This window comes from Phascolarctos cinereus, unplaced genomic scaffold, assembly GCF_003287225.1.
Source record: "Phascolarctos cinereus isolate Bilbo 61053 unplaced genomic scaffold, phaCin_HiC Scaffold_9;HRSCAF=440, whole genome shotgun sequence".
NCBI lineage: Eukaryota > Metazoa > Chordata > Mammalia > Diprotodontia > Phascolarctidae > Phascolarctos > Phascolarctos cinereus.
Genome location: NW_027556402.1, coordinates 20,303,541 through 20,316,945, shown reverse-complemented (window position 1 = coordinate 20,316,945; position 13,405 = coordinate 20,303,541). Strand labels below are relative to the sequence as shown.

At 40.6% G+C, this 13,405-nt stretch overlaps 1 long non-coding RNA gene across 1 annotated transcript; it reads right to left on the bottom strand.

Annotated features, from left to right (window-relative positions):
• Positions 1-246: 246 nt before the first annotated feature.
• LOC110209759 (uncharacterized) lies at positions 247-8,241 on the bottom strand. The gene is made up of 3 exons (XR_002324913.2): positions 8,085-8,241; positions 6,778-6,982; positions 247-1,261 (listed from the first exon to the last, which is right to left on the bottom strand). It is a non-coding gene; the product is annotated as an uncharacterized LOC110209759 (long non-coding RNA).
• Positions 8,242-13,405: the final 5,164 nt, after the last annotated feature.

Below are 13,405 nucleotides of genomic sequence, written 5' to 3'. Positions count from 1 at the left end.
ATTATGTGCCAACTATGTGCTAGGCATTGGGATACAGTGAAAAAAGTGAGCAAAGAGCTTCTGCTCTCAGGGAGCTTGCATTCTAGGGGACGACACGCGTATGTACGCAAATATAAAAGCTACAGAAAGTAAGAACAGCTTTGAGTGACTAAGTCATTTTGACTATTATAAATACTCAAATTAACTACGAAGGACATATGAAGGAAGACACTATCTGCATCCAGAGAAAGAACTCATAAATAGAAGTGGGTTTAGAATGATTTTACATATGTATACACACACACACACATATACATGTATGTGTCTAATGGTAGCCAGCTCTAGGGTGAAGGGGGAGGGAAGGAAGAAAAAAAGGGGAAAAAAATTACGTGACAACTTTGTTATATATTTAAAAGGAATAGCAAATTGTACATAATAGATTTGCAGTTTCCTGTACAATCATCTTTTTTTTTCCTATTCTACCATGTTATAGAAATGATTGTTTTACTTCTTAAGTTCAGCATAAAATACATTAAATTTCAAAAAAAGGAAGTAAATCCTGTGGGACAGCTGCACAAGCCATAGGGCACCATGTTTGTAGAGAATAGAGACAGCCTCTCTGGGGCTCAGCTCTGAGCTTCCTCCTCTTCCTCTTTCTTCTCAGTCACCCTCAGCCAAGCCAGGCTTGATCTTCTTCTTCCTCAGTATCCTTTCTTCGTCCCTTCATCTTTATACTATAGAAGACCAGCTTATACTTCCAGTGTTTATGGATTCTGGGTATTATCATCCCAACTCCCACAAGTGCCCAGAAGGAAGCTGTGTCTATTTCTCCCTTGGAGTGTTAAACTCCAGGAGACTACGGCGTCTTCTCTAAAGCTATTGTCTTGAGTTTTCTCCTAATATTAATTTCCAGTGGTTACCACTCCAAGGAAGATCAATTTGCTTTTGCAAAGGGAGATTTACTGGAAAGCTATAGCAAGAACCAAAGTGTAAAACCCCTCCCTGAACCAGAGCACACTCTCTCTGCCACTTCATTGGTCCCCAGAGAAAGTGGGCTCAAACTTAAAGAATTTGGTACAAAGACTTTGTCCACCAAGTTCACTTCTGAAGGCAGCACAGCTGATGGATGGAGCTGCTCTCTTCAGGACATGGCAGCATCATAGAGCTGGTCCATTGCTGGGCTAGGGAAAGCAGATTACTCCTTTAGGGCTAGTTCCTTCCCAAGCTCAAATGATGATGTCTCGTGAGTGGTTCTTCTAACGTTTTGACTTCTCAGAAGGTCCTGCAACCAAGAAAAGAAGACACAAATTGGAGGTAGCTGCCTCCAAGACTCAGGCTTGTCTACGGGGCCATGTTCCTCTGGCCAGGTGGGAGGAAGACCACCTCTGTTTCTTCCCCCCACTCCATCCTCCAGGCCCTTGGAGCTCAGAAAGTTGTCTTAATCAGGAAAAGAGAACAGCTTTCTTGGTTGGAGCTTTCTGTATGCCCTCTCGGTTCTGAGTCAGCAGCCAATGAAAGGTCCACAGTCAGTGGACAGGAAACAGCAACCAAATACTTGGGAATGCTCTAAAGGGGAGAGCTCGATACACTTCTAGAGGCAGGTTCACCAAATTCCACCCTCCCAAGGCTGGGTCCTCAGTTCCATTCTTGTTACCCACTCTTCAAAAATGTATAGACAACTGGATCATATCAATATCGTCTAAGTATTCATTATTAAATTTATTTCCAAACCCATGTTTGAACAATTCAGAAAAGTGGCAAACTAATTTTCTTATTCTGTTTTTGGTTTGATATGATCAGTTTGGGAAGCTAGGTGCCTTGGTGGATAGAGAACTGGTCCTGGAGTCAGGAAGACCTCGGTTCAAATCTGGCCACTTACTAGCTGTGTGACCCTGGGCAAGTTACTTCACCCAGTTTGCCTCAGTTTCCTCATCTGTAAAATGGTAAACTACTCCAAGATCTTTGCCGAGAAGACTCCAAATGGGGTCATGAAGAGTCAGACGCAACTGAAAGGACTCAGCAGCAACGTAGTCAATTTGTGATCTAATTTATCATTTAATATATCATTTATCATGTTATCTAACTTATGATCAACATTCCTTTCCACTCTGCGCCCTGTGAACTGTCATTCTTTGTGACAGCCCTAATCTCTATAAAGTAGGGATCAGAAGATGGTTTATGACATAAATTAGATAATGAAGTAAATGAAACAAAGACCCATGTAAGTTGCTCTGAGGGGCCTTCCTCCCTCTGCTTATCTCCAGTTTATCTTGCGTGTGGCTTGTGGCAGGGATTTGCGTGTAGTCTGTCCCGTTAGATTCAGCTCCTTGAGAGCACGGACTGGTTTTTGTCCTTCTCTGCAGCCCCAGCACTTAGCACAGAGCTTGGCACGTGGCAGGTGCTGGATAAATGTTGATTGATTGGTGGTCTTGTGAAAACAAAACGTAAAAAACAAAAAGAAAAAAAAAACAGAATGTGACCTTTGGCTAGCCTGATAACCCCGATTAGGGTGGGGGATGTTATCAGACTAGCCGAAGGTCCCCTTCTGTTCCTCCTGCTTTGATGCCTCTGTCTGCAGCAGAGTGGATGCTTCACACCGTATTTCAGTGCTTAACCTGGAGGGAGAAGCTAATCTTGAGTGCAATGCCCACATTTAGTTTCTAGTGTTACAGTCTCCAGTGGGCGACTTACCATCACAAAAATGGCTCCAAAGGGATTGGAAGAGCAACTGTACTCAAGACCAAGTGAACACAGAAATGACAAATGCAATAGAGATGATGGGTTTTATGGGCTGGGAGGAAATTAGAGTCAGATGAGACTGAAGGACACAAAAAGGAAATTGATGTTAAGATAGTTAAAAGACTGAAGGCTACTAAAGCTTTGGGGGAAACTACACCTCTTCTTCCTCTTCTCCAGAAGAGACAACCAAGGAAGTACCAGTACCTACATCCCCTCTGCGCACTTTTCCATCACTAGGAAATCTTGTTTCAAGTAATCTCCCACACATATTGAAGGTATGTTATCTCACGTGGATGTTGTGAGGCTCCAACATGTGCTCTGTGCTAATCAGTCAGTCAATAACTGTGAGGCAGCCATGGATCCCTAGAGCTTTGCTACTCAGCCAGTCAACAAATATTAAGTGCCTGCTGTGTGCCAGGCACTGTGCTGAGGCTGAGGATACAAATGGAGGCAAAAGCCAGCCTGCTCTCAAGGAGCTTACAAACTAATGGAAGAGTGGGAATGGAAAGGGAGTCCAGCCTGGGCAGTTTGATTCAGTGAGCATTTATTATATGCCAGGAATGGCATGCAGGAACAGAAAGTAAGCCAGTTTGACTGGACTTGGAGAGTGTGTGTGACCTGTCTAGGAAGGTAGGTGGGAGCCAGGCTGTGAAGGGCCTCACCTGACAAAGAGAGGACTGTGTGGATTTTATTCTAGAGGCTAGAAGGAATCAATGGAGCTTTTTGAGCACAGGAGAGACAGCCCCCTGACACTGGGGAGGTGATGCCGTGATGTGCAAGTGAATCAGATTTATCTCTCTGGCTATATTCCTTTGGAAGCTGTGTGAAGGAGGATTAGATAGAGGGCAGAGGCTGGAGACTTGGAGACCAATTAGGAAGTGATCGGAATAGTTTGGGCAAGAGGTGATGAGGGTTTGAACTAAGGAGGTGCTAGTATAAGTAAGAAGGGAAGAGAAAGAAGAGATGGTGTGGAGTTAGACATGACAAGACTTGGCAGCGGATGGGATGTAGAGGAGGTCGTGAAGAATTGAGAACGGCCCTGGAGTTAAGAAGGATGCTTGTACTCTGAGCACAGATGCTGAAGTTAGGAAGAAGCAGGGAAGGATATTGCATTCTGTTATGGGCACATAAATTCTGAGATTCATTGGGAAATGTCTGATAGGTCATACAAGACTGAAGCTCAGCAGAGAGATGGTGATCTGTAGTCATTTGCTTAAGATGGACAAAATGGAGCCCATGGGAGCTGATGAATGAGATCACCAAGAAAGCAGATAGACAGAGAACGGAGAAGAGGGATCAGCGCAGAGCCTGGGGTATAAGGTTAGTGGTGGCACATAGAGGATGCTCATGAAGAGATCCCTGAGGAGCAGCTCGACAGGTGGGAAGAGAGAACAGTGTCAGCAGAACAGAGAAGAGAGCATCCAGGAGGAGAGGATGTCCACCATGTCAAATGCCACAGAGAGGTCAAGAAGGATGAGAACTTAGAAAAGCCTTTGGATCTTGGCAACTGAGAGATGACCAATAACCTTGGTGAGTGATTCCAGTTGAGCAATAAAACTGGAGCAAGAGTTGGAGAATTGAGTAAGAGGAGAGGACGTGGTGGTAATCAGTATAGACAGCTTTTTCCAGGTGGATGACTGTGAAAGAAAGGAGTTATACAGGACAATAACTTGAGAGAAGAATACAGTCAAGTGAAGTAGTTTTTTGTTTGTTTGTTTGTTTAGAATAAGGAAGACATGCAGTGACTGCAGTAATCTAATAACTGATAAACCCAAAGACCCCAGCTTCTGGGATAAGAACCCACCATTTGATCAAAAACTGCTGGGACAACTGGAAAAGAGTATGGCAGAAACTAGGCATTGACCAAAATCTCACACCATATACCAAAATAAGTCAAAATGGGTTCATGATTTAGATATGAAGGCTGATATTCTAAGCAAACTGGGAGAGCAAGGAATAGTTCACCTGTCAGATTTATGGAGAACAGAAGAATTTATGACCAAACAGGAGATAGAGAACATTATGAAATACAAAATGGATAATTTTGAGTATATTAAATTGAAAAGTTTTTGCACAAACAAAGCCAATGCAACCAAGATTAGGAGGGAAGCAGAAAACTGGGAAAGAATTTTTACAACCAGAATCTCTGATAAAGGCCTCATCTCTAAAATATATAGAGAACTAAGTCAAATTTATAAGAATACGAGTCATTCCCCAAATGATAAATGGTCAAAAAATATGAACAGGCAATTTTTAGATGAAGAAATCAAAGCCATCTATAGTCAAGTGAAAAAATGCTCTAAATCACTATTAATTAGAGAAATGCAAATCAAAACAACTCTGAGGTACCACATCACACCTATCAGATTGGTCAATATGACAAAACAGGAAAATGATAAATGTTGGAGAAGATGTGGGAAAATTGGAACACTAATGGATTGTTGGTGGAGTTGTGAACTGATCCAACCATTTTGGAGAGCAATTTGGAACTATGCCCAAAGGGCTATAAAATTGTGTATAGCCTTTGACTTAGCAATAACACTTCCAGGGCTGTATCCCAAAGAGATCATAAAAATGGGAAAAGGACCCACACGCACAAAAATATTTATAGCAGCTCTTTCTGTGATGGCAAAGAATTGGAAATTGAGGGGATGTGCATCAATTGGAGAATGGCTTAACAAGTTGTGGTATATGAATGTAATGGAATACTACTGTGCTATAAGAAATGGTGAGCAGGTAGAGTTCAGAAAAACCTGGAAAGACTTGTACGGTCTGATGCTGAGTGAAATGAGCAGAACCAGGAGAACATTGTACACAGCAACAGCCACTTTATGCAGTGACGGACTTTGATAGACTTAACCTTTCTCAACAATGCAAAGATCTAAGACGTCTCCAAAAGTCTCATGATGGAAGATGCTATTCACACACGAAGAAAGAACTACAGAGTTTGAATGCAGATGGAAGCATACTATTTGCTTTTTTCCCCTTCTGTTTCCTCTTTCTAGTGGTTCCTACTATTGGTTCTAATTCTTCCTTACAATATCACTAATGTGAAAATATGTTTAATAGGAATGTATATGTAGAGCCTATATCAGATTGCACACCATCTTGGGGAGGGAGGGGGAGAAAAATTTAGAACTCAAAAGCGAATGCAAGTGATTGTTCAAAACTAAAAATAAATTAATTTTAAAAAAAGAATAAGGAAGACATGGGCATGTTGCAATGGAGCAAATAGAAGGAAATCTAATGTTTTAGAGCAGGGGTCCATAAATTTATAAAAAATTGATAACTATTTCAATATGATTGGTTTTCTTTGTGATCCCATGTATTTTATGTATTCAAAAATATTCTTCTGAGAAGGGGTTCATAGGATTCACCAGACAGCCCAAGGTGTCTACCACACAAGAACACTTGTGGTAGGCCTGGACATTGCAACTGGAAAACGAAGACTTTGGAAGTTCAGGCCGTGAAGAATCTTTGGCGCCTTTGTTCTTTGTACAATCTCATTATCACAGGTTCAGAGGTGAGTTTCCCAGAAGTCAAGGCTGTAAAGGATGGCCTCCTATCTCTATAAGAACAGCCCCAAAGAGTCAGCCACGGAATGGGCCACTTCTCTTTTGTCTACTTACTCCATTATGTTACTCAGACATCCCAAACATAGATCTGGTAGCAGAGGTGATAGATAGTGCCTTGTTTCCCCATCAATTGCCACCCTTGAACCACTCCCCAAAAGTGAGGGAACAACCCTAACATACATCAGAGATGATCCTTTTCCAGAACAAAAAGGGAAAGCTGGGAAGCCATTGTGGGAGATCCCATATCACTCCAATCTGGATGCAGATGTGGACTCCTTTCCTTAGCCAACTATAAAGAACATCCTTTTACAAACCCCCTTGATGTATAAGTCTTGCACCTGGGTTTTCTCTTTTTTTCCCTTCATAACATGGGTGCCCATTTATATCATCATTCATTTGGAAAGTCCTTTGTAGGCAAAAGTTAGGAGCTGAAATGGGTGTGAGAAACAAAACAAATCTCATTTTAAAAATACCCAGAACTCACATGCATAGCCCTCATGCAAATGGCTGTGGTGAGTGCCCCTAATTCAGGGAAATAACAGAAATGAAAGTTGGACCGATTTGCATCTCCACCAACAGTAGATCAGGGTCCTTGTTTTTCCATCAGCCTCTGCAAAATCAGTCATTCTCCTTTTTTTTTTTTCATCAGTTTTACTGATCTGAAGGGTACAAGGCTGTGGGAGATGGCTCTAAAACAATGAAATAATAAAAATAACAAAACCAAATACAATTAAATGATAAAATAACAAAACAGCACACAAAGGGATATTAATAAAAGTATAAAACAATATAAATATAATAAAATAGCAAACAAAACAATAAAATAAATAAAAATAATATATAGAAAATCTATGAAAAATAAATACAGTGTTTATGAGAGTGGACTAGCAGCTGGGGGAAGGAGGGATGACAAAAGAAAGAATTGGAAAGATCACATCAAAAACAGGTGGCCATCAGGTTTTAAAATAAATTGACCCTGGACATTATCTGTACTATAATTGTCAAATAAGTACCACAAACCGCTTGGATTATCCTTTCTCCTCCAGACCATACTGGCTATTTAGAGAAACACTCAATATGAGTAGTTTGTGGAGCTATGAGCCGTTTTTACAGTTTCCTCGAAAAGGGCTAAGGCCCCTTTAGCAGCAGCAGCAGAAGGAAACAGAGCTGGGCCAATCTTGTAAATAACACATGAAACTTGGTGATAGCCTTCTCCGTCCTCCCACTGCATGGGAAAGGTGAGGATTTACTGGAAAAAAAGAGTTGCTGAAAAAGGGAATGTCCAAAAATGTCAAGAGTTTGTTCTCACATAAACTTCCTCTAAATCAGAGACCCCAGTTTCATTTTGGAAACAGAATAATGCAACCAGAGAAAACATGGAGTGCTAGAGGACCTTTTCTTTAAATTAAAAAAATATTTTATTACATAGTATATGGGCCTTAGCAAGACAATGATTCAAAAAGAAAATGGTGTCCATTTTAAATCTTCTGATCTTAACACAATTTTTTTTCAATAAATATTTCCCATGCACTCCCAATAACATTAATATCAATAGCAGTCCTACCCCATTAGAACATCACATTAAAATATATACATAGGGGTGTATTTCTACATATGTGCATACATATACATATATATGTGTTTATATACATATATGTATGTGTGGAGAGAAAGAAGGAAAGTGAGAGGAGAGGAGAGGAGAAAGAGAGAGAGAAGAGAAAGGAGAGAGAGAGAGAGAGAGAGAGAGAGAGAGAGATTACCTCCTTAATACTAACCTCCCTCTTAACTTACCTCTTCCTTATTCTCATTGGTTTCCCAGTTGAGTTTGATATATGTCCACACCAAAGTGTGTGTGTGTGTGTGTGTGTGTGTGTGTGTGTGTGTGTGTGTGTGTTCACCACACCACTTCCTTTTCCCATTGCAGATAAGTGGTTCCTCTGATGTTCAGTCCTACCACTTCCCGTGATAGATTTACTTTTCTAGTTGTTAGGCCAATTATGAGAATAGCAAGTGAGTTCTACCTCCTTCTTCCTCCTTTCTACAGCAATGTGCTCCTTTTACCTTCCTTCTTTTTCAATTGCTCAAATGCTTAGAACAGAACCAGTCCATTTCCAGGTGCCCCATTTTCTTATTTAACTCCCCCATAACACCCTGAAGAGTGTATTCAAGTCCTAAAAGGACAATTGCTTCTTTTTTTTTCCCATTAGGATGTTAACACTACATTATCATAAAGCCCCTTCCATTGCTCAAATAAATTGACCTTTCTAGGTTTCCCTAGAGACTCTTGTATTTGATTTCAAAGTTCTGACTCAGTTCCGATATTTTCATCAGAAATGGTTGAAAGTTATCTATTCCATTCGATGTGCATTTCTCCACCTCCCTTTAGGATTATATTCCACTTTGCAGGGTAAGTTCTTGGTTACAAGCCTAGATCTTTTGCCTTTTGGAATACTATAATTTTAATAGCCCTTCTCTGAGACTTTGGGGTAGAGTTCCAAGTTGTTTTCCAGAATAACTGGACGAGCTCATGGCTCCATCAGCAGCTCACTCGTGTGCCTGTTTTTCCTGTGGTCCCTTCCAACAATGGCTCTTTTTAATTTTTGTCATTTTTGCTAATTTAATACATAGGAAGCACAACCTCAGAATTGTTTTTCGTGTGTATTTCTCTAACTGTCATCCAGTGAAAATGGTAAGACCCAGGCCCCAGAGACTGAGTATTGTCCCCCTCTGCAGCCACATGTATCCACAGTGACACATTTAGACGTAAGTTTCCTGGGTCTTTGCCCTCTCGTCTATCATTCCTTGCCAGGTAATTCAGAGAATATCCTGATTTGTGTGGTCGGGACTAGCCTACTGCCTCGCTTTGTGAGTGACAGGGAAGTTGCCTGTTAGTGGCATGTCAGTTCCTTATTTAAAACTCTATGTAACAATAATAGCCAACGTCTACAATAGCACATTAAGGACTGCCAAGTATCAGCCCTGGGAGATGGGTGCTATTATTATGCCCATTTTACAGAATGGGGAACTGAGACAGACAGAGGTTAAGATGCCCTGGGTCACACAAAGTGACTCAAGGGTAAGTGCCCAGGGTCACACAAGTGTCTGAGGTCACATCTGAACACAGATCTTCCTCATTCTAGTCCAATGCTCTATCCCCTGGGCCATCCTGCTGAGCACTGGGTGTTTCTGGAGCCTTGGACATCCTGCCGTTCGCTGGAGATGCCAGACTGTCTGTGGAACAGGGGACAGTGGGGTGTGGGCAGAGAGGGCCCCACCTATACTATTCCTTATTGGCATTTAGTCTCCTCCCGTGGCTGAAATCCCTGTCTTGATGTCTCTCTTTGGGAATCATTCCCTTCCCTTTTCCCCCAATACTGATTTGTACATGGCAGTTAATGGCTTGAATTTCCCCATTTGAGAATTGCCTATTCATGTCTTTTGACCATTCCACATATATATGTATATAATATGCAACATAAATTATATATACATATATAATATAATATATATGTAATATATAACATATGTATATAATCTTATTTGTATGCACACGTCTATTTATCTATTTATCTATCTATCTATCTATCTATCTATCTATCTATCTATCATCTATCTATCCGTCTATCTGTCTATCTATATTCTTGGACATTAGTTCTTTATCAGAGAAACTTGCTGCACAGGTTTTTTTCCTCAGTTAACTGTGTCCCTTCAACCTTTTGTTTCAGTTCTTACCTAGCCCTTAGGCACTGAATGGGTGTTGCCTCAGACAGACTGAGATCTGCCAAAGACCTTAATACAGAAAGGCACTGCATCTTGGGCCACCACTAGCCATCTTGACTTTTGTTTTGCCACTGGAATTTGATGACTCTGGAGAAGAGAGTGAGGCTGATGACTTCATGCAGCTCTGCCTCACTTCAGTTCTGTGATGTCATTGGTCCTTTTGAGAACAATGGATGAACAATAACCAATCACCGACCACAACTTCTTACTCTTTCTTTCTGTCCTTTTATTCCCCCCTTCATGATCCACTTTTTTTTTTTTTGGTGAGGCAATTGGGGTTAAGTGACTTGCCCAGGGTCACACAGTTAGAGTCAAGGGTCTGGTCTGAGGCTGGATTTGAACCCAGGTCCTCCTGACTCCAAGGCTGGAGCTCTATGTACTGAACCACCTAGCTGCCCCCATGATCCACCTTTTGAAGCTACAGTTTGTTTTGAATATACTTAATCCCTCCCTGAATCTATCTTTTCTTTTTTTCTCCATTTTACTTTCCTTTTTATTCTGAACTTAGCAAATATCAAATAAAATGAGCATTTCCATATACAATGTAAAAGAAGAGAGGCTCTCACATGAAACTGCAAATCTGTTAGAAAGAAATTTCTTTTCTTTTCTTTCTTTTTTTCAGTCGATTTATCTTTATTTTTTATTCAATTTTATTTTATTTTCCATTCTAAATTTCCTCCCTTCCACTCCCTTCCTCTGCCCACCCACTGAGAAGACAAGAAAAACAAAATTTGTTACAACTCTGTGTAGTCATGCAAAACAAATTCCCCCATTAGTCATGTCCAAAAAAAAAAAGTGAAAGAGAGGAAAAGAAAAAAAGAGAAGGAAATATGTTTCAATCTGCACTGTGAGTCCATCGGCTCTCTGACTGGAAGCAGATTGCATATTTCATCATCAGGGTGTAGACACTCATTACTTCATGCCTGGTCTATTGCAATAGCTGCTGGTGAGTCTGTGTGTCTTAAGTCTCCTCTCTCCTATCCATTTTCCATTGAACCACTAAAGTGATTTTCCTAAAGCTCAGGTCTGACCATGATATCTCCTGCTCAATAAATTCCAGTGACTCCCTATCACTTCCAGGAGCAAATACGAAATGCTCTGTCTGGCACTCAACGCCCGTCATAGCCTAGCTCTCTCCTACCTTCCTAGCTTTCTTAACATCTCACTCCCCAACACATACTCTTTAATCCAGTGACACCGGCCTCCTGGCTATTCCATGAACAAGACACTCCATTTCTCGGCTCTGGGCATTTTCTCTGTCTGTCTCCCATGCCTGGGTCTCAGGTTTTCCTGAAACCATCTCCATTGGTTTTTTTTTTTTAAATAGCTCAGTAGCATTCCATTGTAATCATATGTCACAACCTGTTCAACCATTCTGCGGCAGATAGACATTGTCGCAATTTCCAGTTCTTTGCCACCACAGAAAGAAATTAGTATAAATATTTTTGCACATTGTTGAGGGCCGATCTTAAGAGTCTGATATGGGTTTAAGATACAGGGCAGAGTTTGACCTCTGCCCAGGCTTTTACCCAAAAGGGCTCACCTGAGACATTCCTTCTCACTCTTTGAATCTTAGATTTACATATTCACTCCTCTATACGGGGGCCAGGAAAAAGCCTGGGAATTTACAACTCTATCTGGAACTCTGATAAGGAGGAAATGTATGTTATCATATCCTTAGCAGATGTTTCGGGGAGTGTCTCATGGGGAGGACTCTTCGATTTTCTCTATATATCCTGTACTCTCAGAAAAATAAACTGAGTCAGTTTTCTGCTCCGCCTGGTCCCACTTCATGTCTTATTTCACGCCTCTCAGTTCAGTGTACTATCTGGTTGCAGGCGACAGCACATATAGGCCCTTTCCCTTTTTTGTAATCTTTTAGGGGTATAGACCCTAGGTCTATATTCCTAGGTCAAAGGGTAATGCACAGTTTTATGGCCCTTTGGGCATAGTTCCAAATTGCTCTAGAAAAGTTGTGTCAGTTCACAACTCCACCAACAGTGCATTAGTGTCCCAGTTTTCCAGCATCCTCTCCAACACTTACCATTTTCCTTTTCTGTCACATTAGCCAATCTGAGAGGAGTGAGGTGGTACCTCTGAGTTGTTTCAATTTGCATTTCTCTAAGCAATAGCAATTTAGAACGTTTTGATGTGCTTACTGATAGCTCTGATTTCTACAAGAAGGTCTATTCTTAAGAGGACTGGAATATAAGAATACCTTGAAGGACCAAGCTGAATCAACTAATGCAGGCATTTGTTCATCCACAGAATAGTGGGATGAACATTTTAATTTCAGAATGAAGTTAAAATAAAATTTTGAGTCTTTTAGAGTTAAAGTCTTGGTGGATTTAAAGTATAACTGGAATACAAATGTGGAAGAGAATACTTTATTCAAAAAGAGAGGGCAGCTAGGTGGTGCCATGGATAGAGTGCAGGGCTGGAGTCAGGAGGACCTGCATTCAAATCTGCCCTCAGACACTAGCTGCGTGACCGTGGGCAAGTCACTTAACCCCAATTGCCTAAAAAAAAAAGAAAAAAAAGGAAAAGAATAGAGAACAGGGCTAGTGAAATTATATTGCACAATAAGAAGATATATTTATGTGAAGTATTGGGGGGAAACTTGATAAAGCACCTTGGGGTGAGAAGCAGGGCTCTGCTTAGAATCAACTTGAAATGGCTTAGAGAAAGCCAATTGTTAAATTTTCAGTGTGAACATTTGTGTCTTGGAAATTGGCAAATGCTACAAATCAGGGCTTGGTTTATTGTTTTGATGACTATCTAGACTTAAAAAATGATGGAAGAAATGTTAATAATGCAGATGAAATTTGAGTCTATTGTATATGCATTTTTTTGGAAAGCCAGTTGTTAAACATTTACCAGCACATGTCTGGGTGAGGATAGATTAATGGAGGGAAAAAAAAAGTGAGATTATCATGGGAATATACTACTGACCAATCAGTCAGAACAGTAAATATATGATGAGCTGAAGAAATAGATCACAAATTTAGCATGGGAGAGCGAGGAGAATCTTCTCCCTGACCGCTTAGTCAAAACCCAACAAATGCTCAATTCTTAATTTGACATATGTACTGATGATTTCCTTTTTTTGTTGTTGTTGTACATAATATTTTTATTATTATCCTTATTAACTGATCTAATAAAGTTTTTATTTTTCAGGTATTGAATTTTGTCAAATTCAAAATGTACCTACCACCTTACCAACGTGGAAAATAGGAAGGTAGCTTACTTCAGTGATGCTGCCATTTTAATGTACTTGGGAGCTTTCTGTTCAACTTTTTCCATACAAACTTGTAGTTTTTGAAAGAGGAGAA